The 26,447-nt window shown below is 39.0% G+C and overlaps 1 protein-coding gene across 2 annotated transcripts in view; it reads left to right on the top strand.

The window, feature by feature from the left end:
- Positions 1-26,447, top strand: part of NLGN1 (neuroligin 1) — a 327,480-nt gene that overhangs the window by 261,935 nt on the left and 39,098 nt on the right. The window lies entirely within an intron of this gene.

Raw genomic sequence — 26,447 nt, 5'->3', positions numbered from 1 at the left:
AGGCATGAATCCAGCCACACAAAGATTTAGAGCCATACAGTATAACCTCCATCCCACCCAGGGTATACAGAGTTATTTCCACACCTTTTCTTGTTCCTCATCCTGGACACCATCTTTTACTCTTCCCACTGTGTGTGCTTTGGAAAGCTTGGAAGACTTCTGCACCACTGCTGACACAGTACCGCAGCCCTTAAATTCACACTTCGCTACTGAGAAGGAGTAAACTGTAACTCTTCGGGTAGCAGTTGGCACAGAGTTTGGCATCGATCAGCTTGTAAAACTGAGAGATTGACACTGAAATCTACCTTGTGACTAGTAAAAGAACTAGAGGAGTATAAATTTGTGGAAAGAAAGGAAGCTCTTTCATATGGAATGATAAAAATCAAATGGGTAATTTTGGTCTTAAGCAGGTTTTGGTCCAAAGGGGGAGGGCTTGTATTTTAACCTCTGATTTTTCAGTTTACACTTATCATCAGGGAGATAAGCCATAAAGTGGAGAACAATTTCTAATATTTCCCCATGTCTGTTATGTGCTATATTTGTCCTTCAAGCTTGAAGTGACTTTGTTAAAGTCATTGTAGGGGGATAGCCCTCCCAAAGCAAGGGAACTCTACTGTACTTCTCTTCCCTTATACTGATGATAATTAACAGTCATAAAACAGAGGCAAGGGCAGCACTGCAACAGCTACCCTTGATAAGCTTACAATCTTCTAAGCAAATTCTCATCTCTTGCCGAAATTAGGGTTTCATTACACAACGTCATCTGACATGGAGTGAAAAAAGCTATATTGCTTAGCTTAAAAGTGGTAGCAAGAAGAATATGTATAAACAATGAAGGAAGGACATACTTTGTCATTAAATGAATGAGGCAGATGATGGATGATACAGAGACTAAAGTGCAAGAAATGTTGGAGTAATTTTTAATTGCTTAATTTTATCCCTTTTGAGTGAAGAAACATGTCTTCCATTACTTCAGTAGTGGCAAAAGGTGAATTATGTATAAAATAGAGATTTGGCCTGAGATTAAATCCTTTACTTATCTGTATGCAAACCTGGATCTCCATTGTGCAGCTGAGATATACCAATAATAGCAAGAGAAAAAAAAAATATTTCCTGCCTTTAGGTCTCGGAGGTTTTTCGATCAGTGCAAAGATGAGTGGTCCACCTTTGGATGACTGATTTTGCTTTGCACATACTGCTCAGGTTTCCTGTAACCATCCAAATGTTCTGCTCATTTACAGGGCCTCTGACTTTGCAAGGTTTGTAGTGAAAAAATAATACAGAGCATGTCCAGCCATAACCTTGAATGTGTTAGAGGATAATTGCAGAACCTTGTTCAAATAATTCACAAGTAATTTTTTTTTTTAGGATTAATATAGGGTATCCAGATACATAACACTTTTATCACTTCTGCTTTCTTTTCACCTAAGTTTTTCAAAGTACTCTAGTAATGGTATTTAATTTCTCTTCTTAACTACAGTCTGAACATTTCTGTAGTTGGGTTTTTTTTTAGTTTTAATATTTTTGAGGTACTGATTTGGGAGAGTACTTTGAGATTACTTGAAGATAGGTCTTTGTATGTACAGTATAGACAGAAAAAATATGTAGGCTATAATTCGGGTTTCCTGATACTTCTGATGGTAAAATGCTTTTTGAATTTGCTTTTATAACTTCTGTACCGCCTTTGTGATGAAACCCGGAGCAGACCTTTGTCTCAGGCCAAATTAAATGGAAACATGGAGTGATTTTTTGTCAAAATTAGAATCCAGAGGAGAAAAGCTGGTTTGCTTACATAAAGTCTTAAAAATTCTGTCTGTGAAAAAAAAATATTTCACCCACATATTTTGGTGCCTGGATTTGAAATATAGCACTATGGAAAGGTAGCTTTTCTTCAGCAACGTTTGTTTTATAATCCTTGTATGAGTCTCTCTTGTTTTACCTTTCACACAAGTCCAGTAGATACTTACTAGAATTCTAGGTGGGTTTTTTGTTTTGTTTTGTTCTGGTTTTTTTTTGTTCTAGTTTTGTATTACCTTACACTGGGGAGGGTGGAGGGAGAAGCTGTGCTACTTGGAATTAGGCTTGTTAGTTATTGCAATACTAATAATCTTCTAAAAATTAACTATAATTTTTTTATTATGCTGCTTTTCTCCCTATACTTCATTTCATGCTTTCTCACTCAGACCATGGTCACATAATTAGTTGATTTCTAAAGTGGCATAAATGAAGGGATGAAAACCTTCACGGAGATGGCAGAAATAAATGTAGGAAGGTTAGGATTTTTTAATTAGTTTTGCTGTTAATGGAGTTTCTTTCTGATCCACCTTAGGAGATTTCTCTCTCCACCCCCAGCCTCCTCACTACTCCTCAATGCTGTGATACATCTTGCAAACTCCTTTGTTTTAACAAATTCTTGTTCGGTTAGTGAAGGGGTGAAAACTTCTAGGCAAGAAGCAGAAGTAAGTAGCTGGAGGCAGGATCTCTCTATTATTTGGGAGGTAAACAGATTTATCCTTTTTAAAAGTAGTGATTAGTAAATCCATTACCATTTAACTGCCCTGTGGCTAAGGCAATAAAATAACAGTTTATCCAAAACCAGAAATATGCCAATAAAAGTGATCCTTATAGTGACATTAAAGTCATTAGAAGCATTTTTTTCTATAAGAAAAGAGATAAAAATACTGTAAATATACAATAGAAATACGATCTAGAAATACACTACAAATAGAAATATTTAGAAAGATAGAGACTCAGATCAACTAAAATAGCATTATCTTTTACACAGGAACAGTTAAAGGCTACATTAGCTTATAAAGTATCTTATTGCTAGTGGTTTCCTTTGAGTTGGAGCCAGTAGAAATGGGGGTTATGAGATGTCCAGAGAACAGAGAGGTGGAACCAGAGATGCTCTGAAGCTCCGAGGAGAAAGAAGAATTGAAATGGAGGTGGCAAGACATGGAGGTTAGGGGCTGCGCGTGCTGGAGCACTGGGGTTGCTTGCACAAGGTGACCAAAATGAGGATGTGTGGGGACGGGGAGGAAGAAGGTGGACTGTGTAACTGAAAAGATTGAGGCTGGGACAAGGGAAACATGAAAAGAAGTGGCTAGATTGAATGCAGCAGAAGACAGAAAGGGCGGGGAAGTACGAAGAGGGTTTCCCTAGCAGAGCAAACAGTGTTTCAGAGGCTGGAAGGAGTCCCCAGAGAGTCCTCTTTCTTTCGCTGCTGCTGAATGTCTGTAGAGCTCCTGTCAGATTGTCCTGTTCTTCTACCAACCGTGAAAATTTACTTTCGAGCTTCATAAAGGAGTTGTTACATGGATATGTACAGTGCATATGTGGTGTGTATATATAGTGGATTTCAGCTATCAACTGCCTCCTTTACCACATGCTTCTCAACTTTTCTATCCTACTTACTGCTATCTTTCACACCATAACCTGATATATCCATATAGAGGTCTACTCTGTGAAATGAATGGATCTGAGCTCTTTTTTTTTGAGGAAGGAAGGGTAGATGTGGATGTGCAGGGAAGACAAACAGTGTAAATCATTCATAGGCAAAAGATTGTACAAGCAGCAGCAATTCCAGGCATCTTAATTTACGTGCCTAGCTTTATATTTAGTCAGCTCTTGTTTTCACTGACTTTACTGCAAACTTTATCTGCAGCCCAGCATTTCTGTTCAAAAAGACTGTTTCTTAGAGCTTGAAAATGTGAATGGATTTTATAGTTTGGAACCTGATTTTATAGGTTTGCGCAAGAACGCTAACCTGTTCACTATAAGAATCACAATTAGAATTTCTTTTTCTTCAAGGGCTCAAGTCTTACAGGAGGCTGAACATTATTGACATTAAACTCATAGAGTTAAGGTGTATATATAATCAAAGTACACACCACTCCAAAGAATTGAGCCGTAAGCATAGAACTCACTAGACTAATGCATTTGGAAACACTTTGCTTTGCATATAGAGGGAATGATCACACATCAGACACCTGGCAGTTTTGATGATCCTGGTTTCATAAGAATAACATTGCATACTCTATTACCAGAAGAGTAATAAATGAGAACACTGAACAGAAGTGCCAAAAGGAATCCTTAATATCATTTTTATGAACATCTGTCATTTTGTTTAAGTACAAAGAAAAATGAGCTTATGCAGAATGAAAAATCAGTTCTAAAATGGAGACTATTAGTACCTTTTGCAAAATGTTCTTATTTTTATTGAGCATTTTACTGTATGCATGAGAATTTGCAGCATCATTTTTATGGCTCTGCACAACTTCCATTGTGCATTCAGCCTTGGTATAGAACTGAGAGGAGCTGGCTTACACATAAGAACAAAAAGAGGTGTAATGAATCATGAAACAAGCCTGTTTTATTCAATAAGACATTGTCTGAGCTTTCTTTCCACATGAAGAACTGGCCATTCAAACAGAAATGACCTGCAGAATTTTTGCATAGAAAGAAAACTAAGTGCGTTGGGGTATATGTGCTAATAACTCTGTTCTTTCATGATACTATGAGGTTAAATTCAACGATATTTGCATTTGCAAACTTCTCCAGTGCACAGAACAATGAAGTATTTTCTCCTGAAAATGTCATTGATTCCTTTCTCCAGTAATTTTTCAAAAATCCTGTAATCGCAAAGCCTTTGTTTTCAGTATAAATGCTTGCAGAGACGCCTGGCACAATGGAGAATAAAAGATTGAAAGACTCTCAGGAAAGTAAGTGCCAACATTACATATGCTTTACAAAAAAACACTCACAAATAAAATGCTGCATATACACAGCAGGTAAAAGATGTCACCAGTATACAATGTAGTATCTCACAAGAGTTTTTAAAATAGAATTTGTATAGTTTAGGTATTACCTTCAACACGTGAAGAGGTGAAAGAAAGCTTGTTATGCTTAATAACATTTACAGGCATCAATGTTATTTATAAATTCTTGGCCTTCATTGTGCTGTGTAAAGCACTGAGTTACAGCTGATGTTGAGGTGTCATTATTTTAGAGGCTGGTGCATAGAGTAATGATATCTTTATGGGTTTTGCTAAAATTAATTTTTGTGGAATAGATCTTACTAGGAGGAAGGGAACGTTTTCATTGTGGGATCTGAAAATCTTCTACCACATAAAGGTTGATCTTTGCTTTTTTTAATCTTTTTTTGAGCAATAATAGGAAACTATGAAGCACTTATAAAGAGCTTTTTTTTCTTCATATCTTTGCAGCATTCTAGTTTTAGTGGAATGTACAGATTTTTCCATTTAGCCATTCCACACAACAGGTTTGCTAGTTCAATGTGTAACTTTTTCTTTCTTCTCTCTGTAGTCACTGATGCCCCTGGTTGATTAATTTTAGAATAAAGCATTCCTAGAAGAGCTCTTCCTTCCAGAGACGGTTTTCTGTAGGCATCTGTTCTTTACATCCAGGGCAAGATGGTCCCTGCATGGTCAGGCAGGCTGTGAAGTTCAGTGTATAAAAACTTTGATTTTTAGTCTTTTAACTTTTGGATGTGACTTCTTCACATAGGAAACACTCACTGCAAGTCAAAGTGCAACAAGCTATCAAGTCAAATTAAAACTAGAAAGAAAAATGGAAAAGGAAAGAATTTTTCTTCTACCCTAGAGTAGAACACTGGCTCTAGTGCACATCAAGGTCTGACCTTAAAGCTCTCATCAATAGGATTCTTTAATAGAACAAGAAAATGAGTAACTGAGGAAAGTAGGAAAAAAGGGAGAACGCTGCCATCCACAACAGTCCTTTGACTCATTGTTACTGTTAGAGGAGTCAGTGGTGGACACGCTGCTGCCCCTTTCCTCACTTTTACACACTTTCATGTGTCTGATGTTTTTATCTCTTTTTTAAAAATGTTTTAATATGTGGTTAGTCATTTTCATTATGTAAGGTCAGTCTATTTTTCTGCTGGAATTTGAATGTTGACCACTTTTTTTTTTCCCAGATGTCATTACATCAGCTAACACTACTATCATCTGTAATTACAAGATTTCGTAGCGTTTCTAGCAAAATCTTTAGAATACTTTCTGCCTGAAGAGTACTTCTTTTGGTAATTAAAAATGACCTGGCTACATACTAAATGCTAAAATATTGTGAAATGCTAATGGCCACCCTCAAAGTTTGAGAACCTTCTGTTCCCTGTAAATCGTGTAAAATGGGAGTTTGGGATCTTTGAAAAATGTCTTCCCCTCTCATGTTCATGAATTTCAGTTAATTTAAATGCATAAGGTCACTGAGTTTCTCTGGAAGATCATTTAGGAATATAGCCATTTCTGAAAACTTAGTTTCTTAAGGTGGCATGCTCAAGCTCTGTACAACTCCAATGCATGTTGCTTCAGAGACTCTCTTTTCATATTGGCTGATTCTCCCATTCTCCTCCATGCCTGCACTTCTATCCACAGAGTATTTTCCTAATTATAGAAGCAGTTACTGGCTTAGAAAAAAACATACACAAGAGCTGTAGCTGGGCTAGGGATGAAGCTGTAGCTGTCCTTCAGACACTGTTGATGTCTCTGAAGCCAGCCTGCAGGACACCTTTTATTTTCCCTTTGTGCGTCTCAGTTTTGTTATCTGCAGATGGAGTTAATGTTGTGTGGCTCCTCTCGGAGCACTTGGCACCTACAGGTGGAAAATGCTCCCTTCTTGTTATCTGTGAATTTTAGCAGTTCATAATTCATAACAATTTAAACCACTCTGAAAACTGTTAATTGCATTTCTGCTCTTCCACGCCTCCTCCTCCTCCCATCTGCTGCCTTTTTCTCCCACCTTTCCCTATCACCTCTCCTTCTGATGAAGGTGGAGTTCAGTTGTTCCTGCCCGATGGCCCAACTCTGCTGCTTGGCTGTGTGCCTGTGCCTCTGTACTTCCCTGGTGTCTGGCTCCAAGCATCTCCCCATGCAACTTTAGGTCCCGAAGTTCCCACTTAAACCTTGTTTCTCTCCCTTTCTCTACCACAGAACATTCTCACTTTCCTTCTGTTGGTGGTTTTCACTCTCAAAGGTAGTTGCCAAAGTGAGCAGACTAGCAAGGCTGGCCCCTCTGTGGTCTCCCTTGGCCCTCGGGAGCCGGGGTGCAGGCATCTGCAGGTGGGTGCCACGCAGTGTGGTGGTCCCACTTGACAGCAAGCCCAAGAAGACTGTCAATTCAGTAATTATGAAGCAGCTGAAAACCTCCCACCTTTAAAAGATTTTTACATCACAACATGTCAAAGTTTGTGCTGTGCTGAGTATTCTAAGGACATGGTAAGTAATCAGAAGTGTAAAGTATCAGCTTATAAAGAAATGGCATCTATTTTCTGAGGGCAAAATGAGATATTTTTTCCATGTATTTTAATGGAAGATACAGATGCAGAAATTTATTTTTTTTTCCTCCTTCACTGGGACTTTTCTTTATTGTTGGAGACCAAGTCAGGTGTCTGGTTTGTAGCGTACTTGCAAGTTGTAAGGACACTTAGAGTTGTTAAGTACATATAATGGAAAGAAATGAGAGAAAAGAGCTAGTCAGGAATTTTCCAGCAGAATGCTTTTTCCTGGAAAATGGTGTTTCAAGGAAACATATATGTTTCGAGGAAATTCTTTGGGGTTTTGTTATGAACTTGTAGAAGAAGACAGGGTGTGATGTTAGAGCAGGCAGTCTGCTATACCTTTCACTGCTGCTCTTGATTTGACATAATATTGAACAGTATAATTGAAATACATGGTTTTACTTTTAAAGTTGTTTTAAGGGTACCTGTTATTTATTATTGATTGTCAGGGCATCAGAAAGTTCCATCATAAACTAAACAGGATATGTTTCAGTCCAGAAAAAATGGCATGTTTTAACCAATGTTGGGTGGCAGGTGTATCCTTCATAATTTAAAAGTAACATATTTCAACTTTTATGCTATAGATGACTATATCACTAATTATAGTGTGCTATTGCTGGCTTAGTGTGCAATAATACAAAGCAAACAAAAAGCAATGTCAAAATACATTTTAAAAGGAAATTTGATTTCTGAAATATTCCAAAACAGAATTGTTTTGTCAAAGCATGTTTATATATGGAATTTTTTTGTTAATATTTTGTTGAAAATACTAAGATTTTGAGAAATTGTTATTAAAAAAATAAAATTTGATGAAACATTTCAAAAAAAGGTCTTACCATGGTTTACTGTGCTCTGTAGTGAGATCACTCTCGGGAGACGAGACTGGCCAGAGTGGCCTTTATGTTCCCACCCTGGTCTGCAGCAAGAGGTCTCACTCGGGCTCTGTCACTGATTCAGGCAGCATTTAGGAACACAAACTCTTTCACATTAGTGACTTACCTCTTTAACTTCTGGCAGTTGTCTACAAAACATGGTTGCACAATTTACCATATGTAATTTTTAAACCTAATTTAAGTTAATTCCATACAACTTCTCATCAAGGCACTATCAATTTAATATTATTTTTTTTAGGACTAGTTTAATTAAATTTAATATAAGTCAATTCATATTGATTGAAATTACCTTAAATGAGTTTGGCTTAAGACCAAATAACACAGTCTTTTGCACCTGTTTTAAGTTACATTGGTTTAAATATATACCAACAGTTATACTTTCGCCAACTGCCAGTGGCAGTCAGCACACAGAAAGCTCACGGTTCTAGGCTGTACACAGCACCAGGCAGAGAAATAATCTAAGATTACTCATGTGTATTCAGCTCTCAACAGTATCATTTGTAGAGTAAAATACCATTTAATTAGTATAAACTTCTGAGAAACTTATCAATGCCAGGTGTCTGATCTTCAATTCCTTCAATCCTGATTTCCCAGTATATATTACAAAATCAAATAAATGGTCGTTTTGTATATTACCAGGTTTTTAAACATCAGCCTTTATTGTGGCTGTTATTAGAACTCACACTCTTCTGCTTTAGTATTCTGACTTGCTCGCCTTTCTTCTCATAGCTTTAATGGGAAATGCCAAATTCTTGCAAAATTGGCTCAGCTCAAAGCAGGAGTAACAGGAGGGTCCTCTGCAGTGAGGAAAGGCAGCACTACAAGCAAGACCCCATCCTAAAATTTTCTCTGTAATTCCAGGGCTATCAAATGCAAGTGGGAACTGCCACTTGATTTCACCTGAACTTTCCCTTTGTGTTATTTAGAAGAAAGGCAGGTAAAACCATGTTTGGGACTAGAAGTGTTTTGTTAATTTGATCTTAAGTTCGCTAAGTCTGTAGGTAAATATTGGAGCTAGTTCTATTTCCACATTATTATAAACTAGAAAAAACGAAATTAAAAGGAAAAGAACATCTTGGGGTTTTCCCGCATACAGGTTGTGCCTGTGATGAGCCTTTGTTGCTAGAAGAGAAAAAGCTGACCACCTCTGCTCCTTATAACTCCAGGAGGTGAGCAGACCTACAGTGAGGTGTACAAATAGCTGCAGAACGTAGTGGGACATGCTTTCTTATCCTATACACAAATAGGCAAGTGTTTTGACATAACTATGCAGGACAGCCTCATCTGAGTGCTTTATTAAGACCATAGAAGGGTGCGCACATCTACAAGCTTAGGAATTTCCAATGTGGAATAATGATGTTGTGTATTTTGGGGGAGGATAGACAATTATTTATTGTTTATTTCTATTTTTTTCTCCTCAGCCTCTCTCTTTACCATAGAAATAATTTTCTGGTGCAAAGCATTGACTGATGTAATCTAGTGTGTATGAGCCATATAAATTAACAGGAACAGAAAATAATGTGCTGCCAAGGTTTGATATAACATTTAATACTGTTGCGTTAATATCCATTGCAATGTAAATATTACTCTTTAGAAAATGTTTGACCCTTTCTAATCTAGGAGGCCACACTACATTATATCAGACTGTGTTCTGTCATGTTGCAACATGAAATGAAGTAACAAGAAGTGACATGAACCTTTGTAAAATACCACAGTGCAGTAACCCATTTTTAATGCTGTCAGTATAAACTATGGTAGCAGGTAGAAACAAATCAAATGTAACATCTGAACAGGAAAATATTGTTAAAATTATCTACAGCCTTCAGTTAATATCTGACTGTCAAGGCATCTCTAGCTGGAGTATCAATTCACACTAATAAATCGTGTGGTTTTGTGATGAGAATGGTTGTGAATCTCATTATAGAGATTGTCACTTCAGTGTAATTTATTGATACCTCATACAGCATTGTGGTATATTTAACAAGACGAGTTTTGTTGTGGTAATTTTACTGACTAACAAATCCCACAGGCCCACCTCACCTCTCTTCCCAGGTCTGAAATAGTGAATACTGCAGTACTTTGATTAAGCACTCCAGAAACTTATTCACCATTTCACCTTGCAGTATTTTTGTTCCATTTACTCTCAAACTTTTCTCCTCCTAAACTGCCCTAAAGCACATTCCTACTGGTATGAGAAGGCTAGCAAGGTGCTTTGCTAGCTTTCCTTCATAGTACTTCCCTAAGGACTAACAGCATCCAGCTTTTATGGTTGTGACATTCCAGCAGTCCTAGGGCCTCTTCCACAAATGAATCTTGCACTTGATGCCAAACTACATCCAAAAAGCAGCAGCAGTGCAAAACTCATGGATTTCATTAGACACAGTGGGATTAACTGTGCAACCAATTTGAGAGTGTAGAGACTGAATCACCAGCATTACTGCTGCGGAATAAAGTAATAGATTCATTGAATCTGCTATTTTTGGGCATAAATAATGTTTAGGGCAATTAACAATGGATTTCAGGCTTGTCCTGATGACTTTATCAAACTTCAGTTCTACAGAACAAGAGAGGCTTGTAAATGTATGTAAATAAAAATGCCAGTCTTACAGTGAGGTTCTCTGGCATGTGTTATGCAGCAAATAGGTCTTGATCACACTGCTCTTAATATATATGAATGAGCACAATTGTATTAGAAAAGATTCTTCTGCTTACACTGGTAAAGGCTGCTGCGTGTTATGGCTTTCTCTTTCATGTGGCATTTCTGCTGCACTTGCTTTCTTCTCCTCATGTTTTGTACTCCTCACTTAAAGAAGGATATTTCACTGGAGAATATTTCTCAAGAACAAGTAGGTGAATGTTGCAATCTGACCCAGTAGCAGGAGATCTGGTGTTTTTCCAATTTAAGGGACTTTCCCAGCGATCACACAGGTAGAAAAAATTCCCACAGCTCTCAGTTTTCTAGGTGGTGCTGCCCTGACATTACTTAAATCAGTTATGTGATTGAGACAGGGTGGTAGAGGCTTTTGTGTCAGTAAATAACACAAGAAGCAGGGATCAAGCTACAACAAGGGAAGTTCTGAATAGATATTAGGAAAAGTATTCATAATGACAATGGTCAAACATTGGAACAAATTGCCCGGAGATTATGAAACATCTCCGTCCTTAGAGGTATGAAAACCATGACTGGATAAAGCCCTGAGCAACCTTATCCAACTTCAAAGTTACATTCAACTTCAAAGTTGGCTCTGCTTTGAAAGGTCATCTTTCCCAGGTGGCCTGCAGAGGTCCCTTCCACCCTAAATTATTCTATGATTCTTTGCCAGCAATTTCACACTGAATACTATTTGGTAACCTTCTCTTCTGCATTGATTCGCTATAAAAACTGACTTCAAAGGGTTAAATTAATTTTGTTTAGGGTTATGGGATGAACATGAAGAATCACATGTTACTGGCTCATCCACTAGACAGCTGATGTTACAAATGCTTCTAGATGTACCATGAAGATATCCTCCACTGTGTGTGTTTTTCATGTTATCTTAAAAACTGGTCTATAACCTGAAAGACATATTCTTTTAAGGTGTTTGATTGGGGTGGTTTTTTTGGGGTGTGTGTGTGATTTTGTTGGTTTTGGGGTTTTTGTGTGTGTGTGTGTGTGTGCGCACTATGAAAGAATTAAGGACTAACCCAATTTGCTGCAGGTCATCAGATTTCCTCTTTGACCTTGTTTGATATAATCTCAACTGTTTGCGTTAAAGACTGCTTAAAAAACTAAATCTATCCTGCACAAAATAAATATAGGAGAAAAACTCTTAAGAAATGCTCTTTATTCTAAGCCCAATGGGCTATCTTTATTCGATAGAGCTAAGTATTTGACTAGTATCTAGTTTTGCAATAAACAGAAGCTGAAATGTAATTTACCAGCTCTTCATGAATTGTTTATTCATATCCACCCTCGGGATATTCCAGTACTATTGAATTACTCAGTATGATGTTGACAACTGGTTTATTTTTTTTTTCCTCCTAATTTCTGAAATGTGCTGTTATCCAGTGTTTAGATCTGAGAATTAATTATTGAGGACATGTGAGATTTTTGCAAAATAAGTGTAGACAAGTTAAACATAATGGGTCAAATTATACCCTGAATTATACTGATGCAGCCCTATTCACGACTGCAGAAAGACAGAATGTAGACAATTAAATATTACTGCAGAATTGTTTTTTCATGTGTGATGTTGCTCTCTAGATCTCCTAAAAGTACTCCGGGGTTTGGGAGGGATTGGTTTGTTTTTCTCCCCTGTCGATGTAGTGATACAGTAAACTTCTGTAACAAGAAAAGAAAAAGCAAGCGTAAAAAATCCCTTGACATCAAATTATTTTTCAGGGAGTTAATAGGGAGTGCTATTGACTTTCTCCAAGAAATTCACAATGGTAGGGTTGTATTCCTAACCAGCTATACAGGACAGAAAAAACCCCGATGTTTTCACCTAAGTTTCACATTTATGAGTTACGATTTGTTGAGGATCCTGAGAACCGATTTGTGCCTGGTCCCCTGGAATACATGGAGCTTACTGAGGGGCTTCACTGGGGCAAAAACATCTGCCTAAATACAGAGACTGGGGAAAAAAAAAAAAAGCAAACAAGACCTAAGAATATAAAACATGTTGATTAAAAGGAGAGTGCTGATTAACTGAAATCCATAGCAGCTTTGGTGTTTGACCTGGAAAAAACGTGACAATTAACTTCAGAATAGGCAGGAGTTTTTGCCGCAACATAAGATATAAAGCTGAACAGGGGTATAAAATATGAAAACAGAGAAAACTGCCACACATATTTTCAGTTAATGTTCAGACAGCTGGTGTTGAGAGATTTCACAGGTTTAAAAATAACATTCTTATTTTGTTACAATTCTAAATTGCAGCATTCCTTTTTCAAAAACAGTTGCAGCACTAATTAGTTAATATCCTTAAGTATTTGTGCTCTAGACTAGTGCAATACTTTAATATAGGGTTAAAATTAAGGATGATTTCATGTGGTTTTCTAAAACAAGGCCCTGCAGTACACAAATAAAACTTAAAGGTAAATTATATTGTAAATATTCTCTAAGAAGCAAGGCCTCCATGTTGCCTGCTTCCTACACGCTGCAATATTAAATTAAAACCAACCAACCTCATTTTATTTCTCAAGAATCTAATACCAAGAGATGTATTGTGCAATATACTTCCCATAGTGACAGACGTATTACTGGAATTATCCCTGATCCTTCCTTTCACTCCCTATCAGAGCTGCAGAATAAACTGAAATGTCCAGCTGACTCTCAGTTCACAGTGGGCTCTCTGAGCACTCGGACAATGGCCGTCATTCACTTGAGGTACTTCTAAAAGTTTTAATCCTTCAAATTAAAAATCCTTCAACTGATAAACATACTCGGTGGGGGAAAAGACCAGATTCAGTTCCTAAAGCTTCCTACTGAAATAAACAGTCCCCAAATAATGGTGGCTTGAGCCCTCCCTTGGCTCCCTGACCCCTAGCTGGGCTTGGGGGATGCCTGCTTGCGATCAGGGAGTCCAGGGTTATACAGGATAGATTTTTATTTAAGAGAAATGTGGCCGTTCTGGCATTACATAGGCAGACTCTCATCAGAGTGCCCTGTCAAAGCTGTTCTTCGTGATGCCTGCCCCATCAGTCGCTGTGTCTCGTGACAGGTCCCATATCACCGGGGCTCTTGTCACAGCTGCTTCTGTGCCTGGGCTCCGACTTGCTCATGACTGTAACCTCTGCAGTGCTCAGCCCTGAGGATGGAGGAGACAGCACTCAGGACCCCCAGCTTAGACCTCACCCACTGAGGTGATCCAGAGCCTTTTTCCTTCCTCTCCCTTTGCCCAAAGCACTGTTACTCGATCACTCAGACATCACTGGCTGTGGCACTGCTGGGAATTACCCGTCCCACACACACGCTGGGTGCAGATTGTGTCAGTGTGGTCATGCCATTAAAAAGCACTACAGCTTTTCCGACTTCAAGACTGCGACATTTGTGTCCATCCCTACAGCTTATTCCACATTTAGCTGTTCAAACACCAGGAAGTTTTCCTGGTGGTAACTCCAACTTTTAATTAATTGATATGTATTGCGTTGAGTCCTTCTTGTGACACTGCTTAGAGCTCCTGTTCATCTCTAATGCTTTCAGCAGCACAATAATTTCATCGTAAATATCCTGCTTCGTTGCATTCCTGCTGCAATGATTAGATCGCACTTCTGCTCAGATTCTTAGTCCCTGCTATTTATTATGGCCACGTGGCAAAGCGCAGAGGTTTCTTCTCTGGAGCTCTGGGATGGTGGTCTAGGAGGGTAGAGCTCTGTCTGGAATTCAAGTTTTACATGAGCCAGAGAGTTTTACATATGCCTTACAGATAGTGTGAGAACAAGGTAAGCTGTCACAAGTCCTAGTAGCCACAACTATCCTTTCCATTCATTACAAAGCACATATAATAATGTTCTGTTCACCCGTAACATAAAAGCACGAAGGCAGCCTAACAAAACTATTTGTAACAGACTAGACGTCTTTCTGATTTCTGCTATCTAGTCATGTTTGTCTGTTAAGGAATGGTGGTATTCCTTTGGGACATCAGTCCAGGATTCAGCAAGACTCCCGACACTCCAGGACTCGGGAACCCCCTCTCCCTAGTCATCAGCAGGTGAAGTCTCTATCCCTTTCAAGTTTCAGATTACATAGTATACAGCTCTAAAGTTCAAGTCTTTGCACCATGGGGCTGCAAAGTAACGTGGGTCTGGCAGGAAGGAAGCCATCATATTCATCATTCCAGCTTTAGAAGTCTTCTTACCCTTTCTAGCTGTTGTCCGCTATTCTCTGAAATGCCAAGTGCCTTTGAGAAAGCATTTATTAATAAGATATATTCTTTTAGATTTTGGCAGGTTACATTCCAAAAAAAGACCCAGTGTGTCCTTATGTAATGAAACACTGCACAATTCATGTCTCACCTCCTGCCACTGCTTTTAGAAATGGGTGGAAGTGAGTAATTACCCTTAAATGGTAGGCAGTTCTCCATTACTTACCGAGAGTATTTGGCAGTGATCATTTAGGCTTTAAATGCTTTTTTAAAAGCTAATACCATTCATAGACCTGCCAGTTTCAGAATTTTAACAAGTGTCCCCTAAACACTTCAACAAATTTATTACAAAACTACTCCATCTTTTAAATTCAGCTCTATTTACCTCTGTCTCTCTGCTCCGTATTTAAACCATTATTGTGGAGTTCTTTGTGAACGCCAGAGTATAAGGACATAAAATTAAAGATTGCTCTGGGTACTATAGTTTAAAAGAAGAAAAGTTTGTGTCACCTGTAATTGAGGCAAGAGTTGAAGGAACACTAACCTGCTGCAGTCCCACTGACATTACCATGGTATCATGATGTCCTTAGGTTGGACTTCTCAGCTTAACGAATGGGAGGACATCTCACAGCCTTCCCAGTGGCCCCTCACCAGCAGCTTGCTACGAAGCTTTGGTACTGCGTGCCTGGGATGGGAAGCTGCTGCGCACCCGGCTTGTTCCCGGGGCCAGGGAAGGATGCCCACCTCCGGGCAGGTGTCACCGATCAGCTGTGTGTGCTCTGCACCCGTGTGGTAAAGCTGCAGTGTGCAGGTCTCACTGGATTACCACAGGAGATCTCCTGATTTTTTACTTGCTCCCGTACGTCTTGAATGCATGGCTGAGTTTTGAAGTTACAATTTAACCTGTACCTGCAGTTATTTTTCATGTAATAGCATTGCTGAAGTCCTCTGTTTTAGAGACCTCTTCTCTTCAAAACTGACCTCGTATACAGTGACTGGCCTAATATACCGTAGCTATAAACTTCATAAAGCCACATTCTGGCTGCAAGCAAAGATTTGGGAATTTATTTCTTCTGATGGTCTCAAAAAGCTGGAATTTTCACAAATAGCAAAGGGCCATTTCCTTTTTCCTTGCTCTATTCTTTAGAAGCATGTTAGAGGCAGGTATGATAGTTACAGAAAATATCCTCTAGCTTAGAAAGTGTAGCTTTAACACTTTAAACAAATTTATAATTTTTTTCTTTATTCCTCATAGGTGCATTGATTTATTACATAATCCCCAGTACTACAAATGAATATACTATAATGTACAAATTGTTTTACGTATCATTTGATCTTCTGCTTATTTTACTTCTGTTATCTTCTCTTCTTCATCAGGATACCATAAGTAGTAACTACTTGTGTGCATGGACCACTTTGGACAGTAGTCTATCCTAGCTTCCATATATTGTTAGAGCAGGAATTGTCTGTTGGCTGATTCCCTTAGCTGTCTTTTGTGTGTATGTGTATAAATATCTATGCATATGGAGAGAGAGAGGGGGAGAATATTTATAGAGAGTATATTTGAGAGTCTATTTTAGAGTATATTTATATATACATTATTTATATAACATTAATTTAAATTTGATGGATTTTTCCATGTGCTAAGGGAAAACTCTGTGCTTTAGCCCTGAGTAATCTCAGTGAAATTAGATAAGATCAAGTCAAGTTATGTAAACTTGGGAATTTCAAATACAGGATAAGTAAACAGACTTGAAGGAAATGGCAAGTACACTGGCAACATCTGACATGCTATGGAAACATTAAAACTGTCCCTAAAACACGAGTAATAGATCAAAAGAATTATATGCATACCCCAGCTGATATAATAGGAACTACTTTCTTGGAAAGGCAGCAGAGATCAGATTTAGACACAGTGTATTAGTTGCCCTTCTGTTGTACCCTATCTAGCTCACCTTTTATTCTGTGAGTGCTATAGTACAGTTTTGCTTCAACCAAGGAGAATTTATGATAAATGTAAAACCCCACTTCCTTGCACCTTTTTTTTTTACCACCACTTGATTATTTTATCTGAGCATGCTGAACTTAAGGACTTTATCAAAAAATAAAAATAAAGGAACTTTCCCTTCTGCCAATGCAACTGAAATGCCACTGAGCAATGGTGGTGTTCAAACAAAGCCCAAATTACCAGTGCAGTGCAAATATAGTCAGGTTGAGTAACGGTTCGTTTAGTTCTGCAGGCTTAATTTTGTTCAGACAGAGAAGACTTCTCGGTTTACATTTTCTATAGGATAAACACTTGCCAGTTTTGTGAAATGAAGGGCAAGAACAAGGTTCTTACCCTGTGGATTCTGGAAGCTTGTAAGAGTATCTTCCTTAATTTCTGTGGGCACTGAACCAAAAGGCTGGAAGGCAATGTATGGCAAAACTGCCACAGGGAACCTTTTTGTTAGAAAATGTATAATGAGACCATAGGTGTTTTAGTAGAGGTTTGAGTCTTCTAATCTTAGTATAGCGTGGGTGGAAGTAAGGGCGTTCTGTGCTTCCTGTCATAACGCGTAGAAAAAGTATTTGAAATTGGAGTAGTTTGAACTATTTTCTGCAGTTCGTACTCAAAAATAAATAATCTTTGCTAACTTGTAGAAATGATTGATTATTCCCTAAGCACCATTTTGTAGTTGGAACATGGAGACTTGCTGATGTGCTTGAAACAGCCTAAACATCCCAAAGCTTTATAACTTCAGCTAAGCATTAATTACTCAAGAGTTTTACCACTGAGTGTTATGGTATTGATTAATAGGCTGGAATTTGAAAGTTTTAAAACTCTATCCAGTGCCCTCATAGTGCATGTCTGAGAGCATGGGGAATGCTCAGAGCTCAGGTTTCAGTACATCTCCCATTAATTCTCATTAAATAGCTCCCATTCTTCTTCTCTTTCAGGATCTAAAGTGGTTGCAAAGCTTTCATGGATTTCACATTCAAAAATAACTTTGACAGGCACGATGAAAGAGGTAGCTTTATTTAGCATAGGTTATATGTGAATATAACAGACATCCATAATTAAAGGCATGGGTTTGGAGGGGAATGCCGTTCATGGTTTAGGACTAAATGATGCTTATTTGCTCTCTGACTGATGAGCTCTAGTGGTGATAATTATCGACATTGCTCTTGAAAGATAAATCCACTGCTCCCTTTCCTCCACCAAGATGGCAGAACAAGATGTGTGTCCCCATGTGTTGCTCCAGTTCCCAACCTCATGTGTGACCTTAAATCACCAGTGCAACATATTTGTGTGCAGATGCTGGATTGTAAACTCACACAGTGGTGATCCATGCAAACCTTTCCTCTGTTTATCAAATATGAACCAATTTTCCTTCCTGGAACAGGGGGATTAGCTTTCTAAGCATACAATGGCAAAAAGAGTTACTGAAACTTCCTAAAAGAATCTGTGATAAGGCTTCATTAGAAGGAAATAAACAAAGTCAAAAGTGTCATGAACTACAATGAACTTTGTTCTTTCTTAAGGGCAGAGAGGAAAGCCCAGAAGAAGTTTGGCTGCTCTGCTGAGCTGATGAGGCCGAGTGCAGATATCAGGGGAAGGCTCTTTGTGTGATGGAACCGTAAATGCAATTCCCAAGAAAGTTCCACAAAAGCAGTGGATATTTAAAAACATCAGAAAACCAGTAACTGTAGTTGTGCTTTTTCATTGCAGACAGGATCCAAATGTTTAAAATAAGTATCCCTGCCATAATCTTCAACAGAAGATCAAAATGCTATCATTTTAACATCAAAAAGCATATTCTGAGGTGGTTTTTTTCAGTGAAAAACACCTCTTGGTATGTCCTTTTTTTTTCTTTCTTTTCCCAAAGACTAAGGCATTCAGACTCTAGGGTGGAGGCTGTTTATGTCTCCTCTTTTCAAAAGATGTTTGACAGCTGATCCCAGGAGAGGGTCTCTCAGTCTTTAAAATTTTATTAAGCTGCAATATTTGGAATTTTGAGGCTAGATTTTAGGCTTTGAGGGAGAGTATTCGATGGCATGAATCTTTTAAGCTGCAGTGCTTCAAGAGATGATTTCAGCAATTTGCCACAGACCATTTGTCAAAGGGACAATGAGGCATTTGTGAGCAATATATGGTGGGAATAAGCTTCAATTTTTTCATATAGCAACATTGGAAGAAACACTGTTATGTCTGTGTGGTTTACATGGTACTTAAAATAGTTCTGGCAGCATCCAAGGGAGTATAAAGCTAATTTTTAAAATATAAATCTCAATTTCAGGTCAAGCTGGACAAAGAAAACAAAGCAATTTAGGAAAACCACTCACAATTTTTTTATGTGAATTTGTAAGCTTTTAAGTGTAGGTGGAAGCTAGGCTCAATTTTGGGCTGCTTAAAGGAATTAATTTTAACCCAGCTGGTATACAAGCATTGGCATTTAGTGTGTTTTCAGTGTTTTGCACAAGGTCAGATTCTGTTACTGTTGTTAAGATTAAGAGGACTTTTAAACGTAATTTGTCAGTGTAAATTCTATAGGAAAATGAATAAGCAGAGCAGGAGAGAGAAAAGGAGCAAAGTTAAAAGTTATTGTAAGCCATCTGTACTACTGTGAAACATGCCTGAATTTCTCCATCATGGGACTAGATGAAATATCTTTTACTGCATGGAGATTTATATAAAAGCATAAGTATACAGTAGAATAAGACTTAGTTTAGGAAAGCTTGGGTGGAAAAGATTAGATTCCTGTAAAATTTGAATCTTTTTGCAGGTCTACTGAGTGGTACATACTATGCAGATGCTTCATCGCAATCACAAGGCTTAATTTATATTCCAGTGACACACATTTGTTCACTATGGTTTTCAATTTCTGAGCTATAATGAGCATATTGATGATGTAAAAGACATCCAGATCTATTCCATTTGATTCTAGTCTATTCTAAAATACTGCAAATACAGATGTTGGGATCCATGGAAAAAAGTTTAAACTGCTTTGTGTTCTTATTCTATTCACCACTGAAGTAAAACACTGTATGGTGCAGCATCAGCATAGACGGCAGGTGAAACAGTGGAAAATAAAGTTACCAGCAGTGTTTTTCCTTTCTTCAGGGGAGATCTGTAGTGGTAAATATAGTGCCAATAGAGGGAAAACCATAATGTTAACATATCTCATAATAATGACTTTATCATTCATCACTGTAGTAAGCCAACTGTTCTCCCCCTCGGTGTCACAGCAGTAGGGAAATTTCAGCTACAAGGATCCACAATGTCTTTATCTACTTTCTGTCTTTGAACAGATCCAGATGACATAATAGTTCCTGGTGCTGGGGAGTGAATTTTAGCATCCATCTGCCCTAGCTCCTTCTCCAATAGTCTCTGTCATTACTAGGTACTGAGTGTAAAGATATAGACTAAACAATTTCTTATTAAGGCTGAAGTGAAGTTCTGAAAGAGAAGTTACTGGAGAAGTAGAGTAAATTTATTTTCCTTAAAGATTAGCAAGTATTTAAAAACTAAGCTATTGCAAGACAGGTGGTACAATTGCTCCAGCTTACTTTGGAAGTGGAGGAAATGCACAAGCATGTCTTTACATCTTAAAGCTGTCCAGAAAGCCCAGTTGTTCTCCTCTGTTTCAGAATATTGTGCTGTAAGTGCTATACATACATCACTGTAGAGATTAGTCTGTCTAGAGCTATTTTAATTCCCCTATATTTTCAGCTCCTTAAATGTTACAAATACACCTACATCCTCTTGCAACCTGATTTTCCATTGCAGTTTATTTTCAAGTGCTTTTTTAATTGTGTCAGTGACAGTGACCACACTCATTATTGTATTGGGTTTGTGTGGCAAGGTTTTGGTAGCAGGGGGGCTAGCGGGGTGGCTTCTGTGAGAAGATGCCAGAAGCTGCTCCCAGGCCCAATGGAGCGAGTGCCAGCCAGCTCCAGGACAGACCCACCACTGACCATGGCCAAGCCCATCGACCACGGTGGTAGTGGCTCTGGGACAGCGTATGTAAGAAGAGGGGTAAGTTGCTGCACAGCAGCAACTGAAGCCAGAAAGAGGAGTGAGAACATGTGAGAGAACCAACCTTGCAGCCCCCCAGGCCAGGGAAGGAGGAGGTAGGAGGGGGTCCAGGTGCCAGAGCAGAGATTCTCCGGCAGCCCATGAGGAAGACCATGGCGAGGCAGGCTGTGCCTCCAGCCCATGGAGCTTATGGGGGAGCAGATCCCCATGGAGCACACACCGGGCAGGGGGTGCCCGCAGAGGGCTGTGACCCGCAGGCAGCAGTGCTAGGGCAGCTCCTGGCAGGGCCTGTGGCACCCATGGGGACAGGGGGGTGGGCTGGGGACCCTGTGGAGACCCATGCTGGGGCAGGCTGGGCCCGAGGGGTGCCCTGTGGGGGCGACCCACGCTGGGGCAGTTCATGAAGAACTGCAGCCTGTGGGAAGGACTCATGTTGAAGAAGTTCATGGAGGGCTGTCACCCATGGGGGGGACCCCACGCTGGGGCAGGGGCAGAGTGTGAGGAGCCTCCCCCTGAGGGGGAAGGAGCGGCAGGGACAACTGATGGGCTGGCTGCAGCTCCATTCCCTGTCCCTTGCACCACTCAGGGGGAGGAGGAAGAGGAAACTGGGAGTAAAGTGGTGGACTGGGAAGAAGGGAGGGGTGGGGGGAAGATGTTTTAAGATTTAGTTTTTATTTCTCATAATCCTACTCTGTTTGATAATAAATTTCCCCAAGTCGAGTCAGTGCTGCCCATAACAGTAACTGCTGAGTGATCTTCCTGTCGTTTTCTCGACCCACAAGCTTTTTGCTACATTTTCTTCCCCCTGTGGGCACTTGGCACCCAGCCAGGGTCAACCCACCACAATTATTTTATTTCAACGTGTCCCATATAATATTTGTGTGAAAAGTCTGCTGAATTCATCCTTTAATTGAATATTTTGATTCTTTGCTATGCCTGTGGTGCTCACAAAGAAGGTGAAGGGCATTATCTTCTAGTTAGGAATAAGTAGGAATAAATAGAAAGGAGGAGAAAGACTAACTCATTCCACTTGGAAACATCATTCTTGTATTTCAAGAATGGAATGAAGCGTGTTGCCACAGTAGACAATTAGACATTTCAGAAATTTTCTTTTTTGTTTCAACTTTTGAATAATCAGCTTGAAGAAACTGATTTTCCAGATGTGTTTAGCAGTCTCCACTCCACTCTAAGTTACTAATTAAATTGTCACTAACTTCCAAAACCTAACACAAATCCTTCAATGATGGACAAAGAGAAATCAATAGGTCAAAGGGAAGTGCAACATTTGAAAAGTTAGGCCTATGAAAATAAATGAAATGGATTGTCCAGATTAATTTTGAAATAAGGTTTCAGCTTTCCATTATTTTTTGCTGCTGAATTCCTAAAAATCTGCCAGGTATCCTGCTGACCCTGCTCCCCTGAACCCTGCTTCTAGTTGAGCAGAATGTGCATCCACTCTGCTGAACACTTGCCCTTTAAAACGGGAGCGGTGAGCAGCACTCACAAATTAAAGGTCCAAACCTGGACTTTGAGGCTGTGTGTGCAGGGGACGGGTTGGCACCAGTCTACTTTTGCACAGTGTTAATTGAATCCTCAGCAGGAATTCCCTGCAGTACCTGCCCCTGGGAAGCTTGTCGGGATGCTGAGCCAGAGCCAGCGCTAACATGAAATCAGAGCTCCAGCTTATGCTGCCTACTGCCAAGCATCGCCGTGGGAGGGCAGTGGATCTGTGCCTCGGTGGGAAAGTCAGCTCGATGGCAGAAGCCAAGTAACTCCAGAGGAAAGCTCGTTGAAGACTATCAAACCACATGAAAGCACTGTGTATGTGTTTGTTTTTAATAAAAAAAGATAGCCGCAGGAGACAAATGACCTATTAAACTGTGCAAAACGAGGGACAGTGTTTATAAGGACCTGCAGCGATTGTAAATTCAGATGCAGAAGTTTTCAATGAGCCCTGCAATCTGCTTATAATGCAGAAGTGAGAAGGTGCTGAGGCTCTGTGAGGTCCTTTCAGTATGTTCATAAGGAAGAATAAGTGGCTGTATGTCTCTTCTCCCGGATTTGTTGATAAAACTGAAAACAAAACTTGTCAGTAAGTCTTGAATTTGATGTGTTGCTGCTGAAGTTTTGTGCTCCCATTTGTTTCAGACAGACTACTGAGACTGATCAGAGACTTTCAGAAACCTGAAATTTGCTCGTTTAGACTCAAATGTGAGCTTTCCTCACATTTAGGAAAAGCACGTTAGAAAATATTCCACGCACATCATGCTTTGTGCCATATCAATCCCTTGTGCCTAATTACTGAAGGCACATTTTATGCAAGTATGGGACCTTTCACTTTTTTTTTTTGAGTTCATCTGCTTGTGCTGCTTTTCCATTGTGTGGAATCAGTCTCTAGCAGCAAAACTCATACCCTTTATTCTTCTCATGCATTCCTGAACACTCAAATGTTTGTCCATGTTTTAGTATCTCTACAGAATCTGTATTATTTTGTGTATTTTCTCTTTGGAATGATTGTGCCTGGTTATACCAGTTCCGGACATATTATTCAGTAACCAAAGTAATGAAGGTTTTAGAAACATCTTGATAACATTATCCTCCCCTAACACCTCCGTTATGTCTCAATCCCATTAATGCAGCTGTCACAATGTCAGTTCCCTGTTTGCACCATCTCTTTTCTTCTCAAGTCCCTCATTACAGCTGCTTCTTAAACGCCTTTCTTTCTGCTATTTGAAGACATTTGGGCACAGCCGCATAACATTGTGGTTCTCTGGTCTGCTTCTCTGGGATGCAGGTTATTTAAACGGGATGTCTCTGTGAATGGAGAGCTTGCTCTTGCATACGCTGGACCCCGGTAACATGAGCTGTTGGCTTATAATATCTTGTTTTCCAGACATGTGTCTCAAATTATTTCTTAGCAAAATGCATACTTTCACAAAGTTGAAACCTGACCAAAGAGATCTGTGTCCCAGATCCCATGCTTCCACAGGTCCTTTCCTGATGTATCAGAAAATCATCTGTTGTAAAGGGGCACTCCTACAGCATAGTGTAATAATATATCACTGCAGCCTCATTGCTTAGTTGATGTAATACATCATCATAACAGTGTCAGACAAGAAGCAATGTACTTTAAGCAGTCTTCTATCATACATGCTATTAAAATGAAACTTTTGGTATGGTATTTATATGATGGAAAATATTCATTATGAGTTCTCTGTATATCATTGAAATAATTATTTATTGTAATCTAAGAAACAATAATTCAGGTTCCAGCCCAATTTATTGAAAGATATTCTACTTTGCCCAGGTCATTTTGTTGTTTTTTATTTATTTAGTGCTACTATTCTCTTTTACTTTTTTCAAGCCAAGTCTTACAAGCAAAAGGGGGGGGGGGGGGGGGGGGGGGGGGGGGGGGGGTGGGGGGGGGGGGGGGGGGGGGGTGGGGGATGTGTTTTTATATTTACGACTGTGGTATTTTTCTTTTCAAGATTGAGTTGAAGATTGTATTGAAGGAAACTTTTAGTTTGGGTTGATAAAGAAACAAGGCTTAAGCGATTATGCTGTCTGCTGTCGGTATGGTACCGCCTCCTGTCAGATTTCCCCTACCCACAGCTTGTTAATCTGTTGGCCACGTTCAAGCTAATATGACTGAAGGCAGAGATCCAAAAACGTGTTCTGTACCTACATGCTTCGTGAAAGTGAGAGGCCAGATACAAAAGGACGATAATAGCTTGATGCCCTAGCTGAAGGAAAAAATGCCATGTAAGTGCAACCCTGTTACTAGAGGGCAAAGGCCATAGGAAAGCAGGTTCTATAATTCATGCAGCTTGTGGAAATACTTTTCAAGCATAAACATAACAGTTCCTCAGTTGGCATCTCCTGAGTGTAGTGTCCACAGCTATTAATTTTATAACTTCTAGCTTCCTGGTAAACCTTCATTCAAATCACTTTCTTTGAAACCCCAATATATTAATGAATACCAAAACAGCAATACAGGGATTTCATGGAACATTCTATCTATTACCATAAATCACTAAGTGACCGTTTCAAAAATGCTTTTAATGAAGAAGTTCATATTCAGTTGCTGTCACTTAACATGGAATATTTTGACATGGATCAGCAATTTAAAGATAATGTTTTTCATCATGTACAACATCAGTTTGGGTGGTTTTGATCTTTTCTGACAATAAATTTGTGCATAGATTTCATTTGGATCTGGCTTTCAAAGTTTCATAAGCCAAGGAGGAGGTGGTGGTGGTGGTTGTTGTTGTGATTATTATTATCATCATCCTGCTGTCTTTAATGCTCTTTGCCTGAGAGATGTGGAAAAGTGGTTTTCAAACACTGCAAAAATAAAAGCTGAAGGAAGGTATAGATGTACATTTTTCTCCCTGTTGTATTTTTTGAATAGTTGATCTCAAAATAACTGTATTAAAAGTGGAGATAAATGGAAGAAAGTGTTTTAGATCTAAAAGGCGGCAGATGGAAATGGAGGTGCCATCTCTATATTGAGCATGAAATGACCTGGGTGCTCCAGTCTCTGTGGGATGTAGCAGGTTTTTATAGATTGGTATTCAACGTTGTTTGGGTAGCAGCAGTAAATTGCATCATATCTGCAAGTCCAGAATTATGCGTATTGGCTTTGTGATGTGCTCTGTTCTTAAAAAGGAATTTATTTGAGTTTTAATAGTTTATTTTAGTTAAGGCTTCAGAAGGAACTTAAAAAAACAATACACAAGCCTCTTAATTGCACTCAATAAATGACTCATTCATCCAACATTAATTCCTATATAGTATATCAACCTCTAATTTCTGTTTGATTTTAGTTGTAATACTCCCTGGGCTTATTTCCTCACAATTTAAAAGTGACAGTTGCATTAACTTAATAACCTTTACAGAATAAATGAGAAAGCAGCAATGCCTTTAATAAATGTTGTTCATAAAATACAATTGTTACAGGATACTTAATTAGAAATATTGTGTGGTCAAAATAAGAATAGAAATGAATGAGACAGATAATGTTTCCTTGCTGGTAGCAACATCTTGCATGCTCACAGTAATTGCAATAATTCTTATTAGAACTACTCAGACATGCTGCACGTTTGTGGCAATGTTTTCACTTTACCTAACTTAAAAATTCAGAAATTATGAATGTGTTGAAAATATAATGTGTAGTTTTATTTTAGTACTGTATTTACTAGGGGAGTCAAAGATGTAGCTATGAACCTTACAGTCCTTTGCCAATATCTTGGCCGTTCTATAGGGACAGGAAATTTCTTTAGAAAGATCATGATCCGGGGATTTTTATTCTTTTTTCGAGAAACCAGCACAGAAGCCTGGTTTATTTGCCAGGTAGTATTCACTTTTCATAGTGG

Source organism: Falco naumanni, chromosome 13 (assembly GCF_017639655.2).
Source record: "Falco naumanni isolate bFalNau1 chromosome 13, bFalNau1.pat, whole genome shotgun sequence".
Taxonomy (NCBI): domain Eukaryota; kingdom Metazoa; phylum Chordata; class Aves; order Falconiformes; family Falconidae; genus Falco; species Falco naumanni.
Note: the sequence above shows the minus strand (reverse complement) of the source record. Positions and strands in the feature narration are given on the sequence as shown.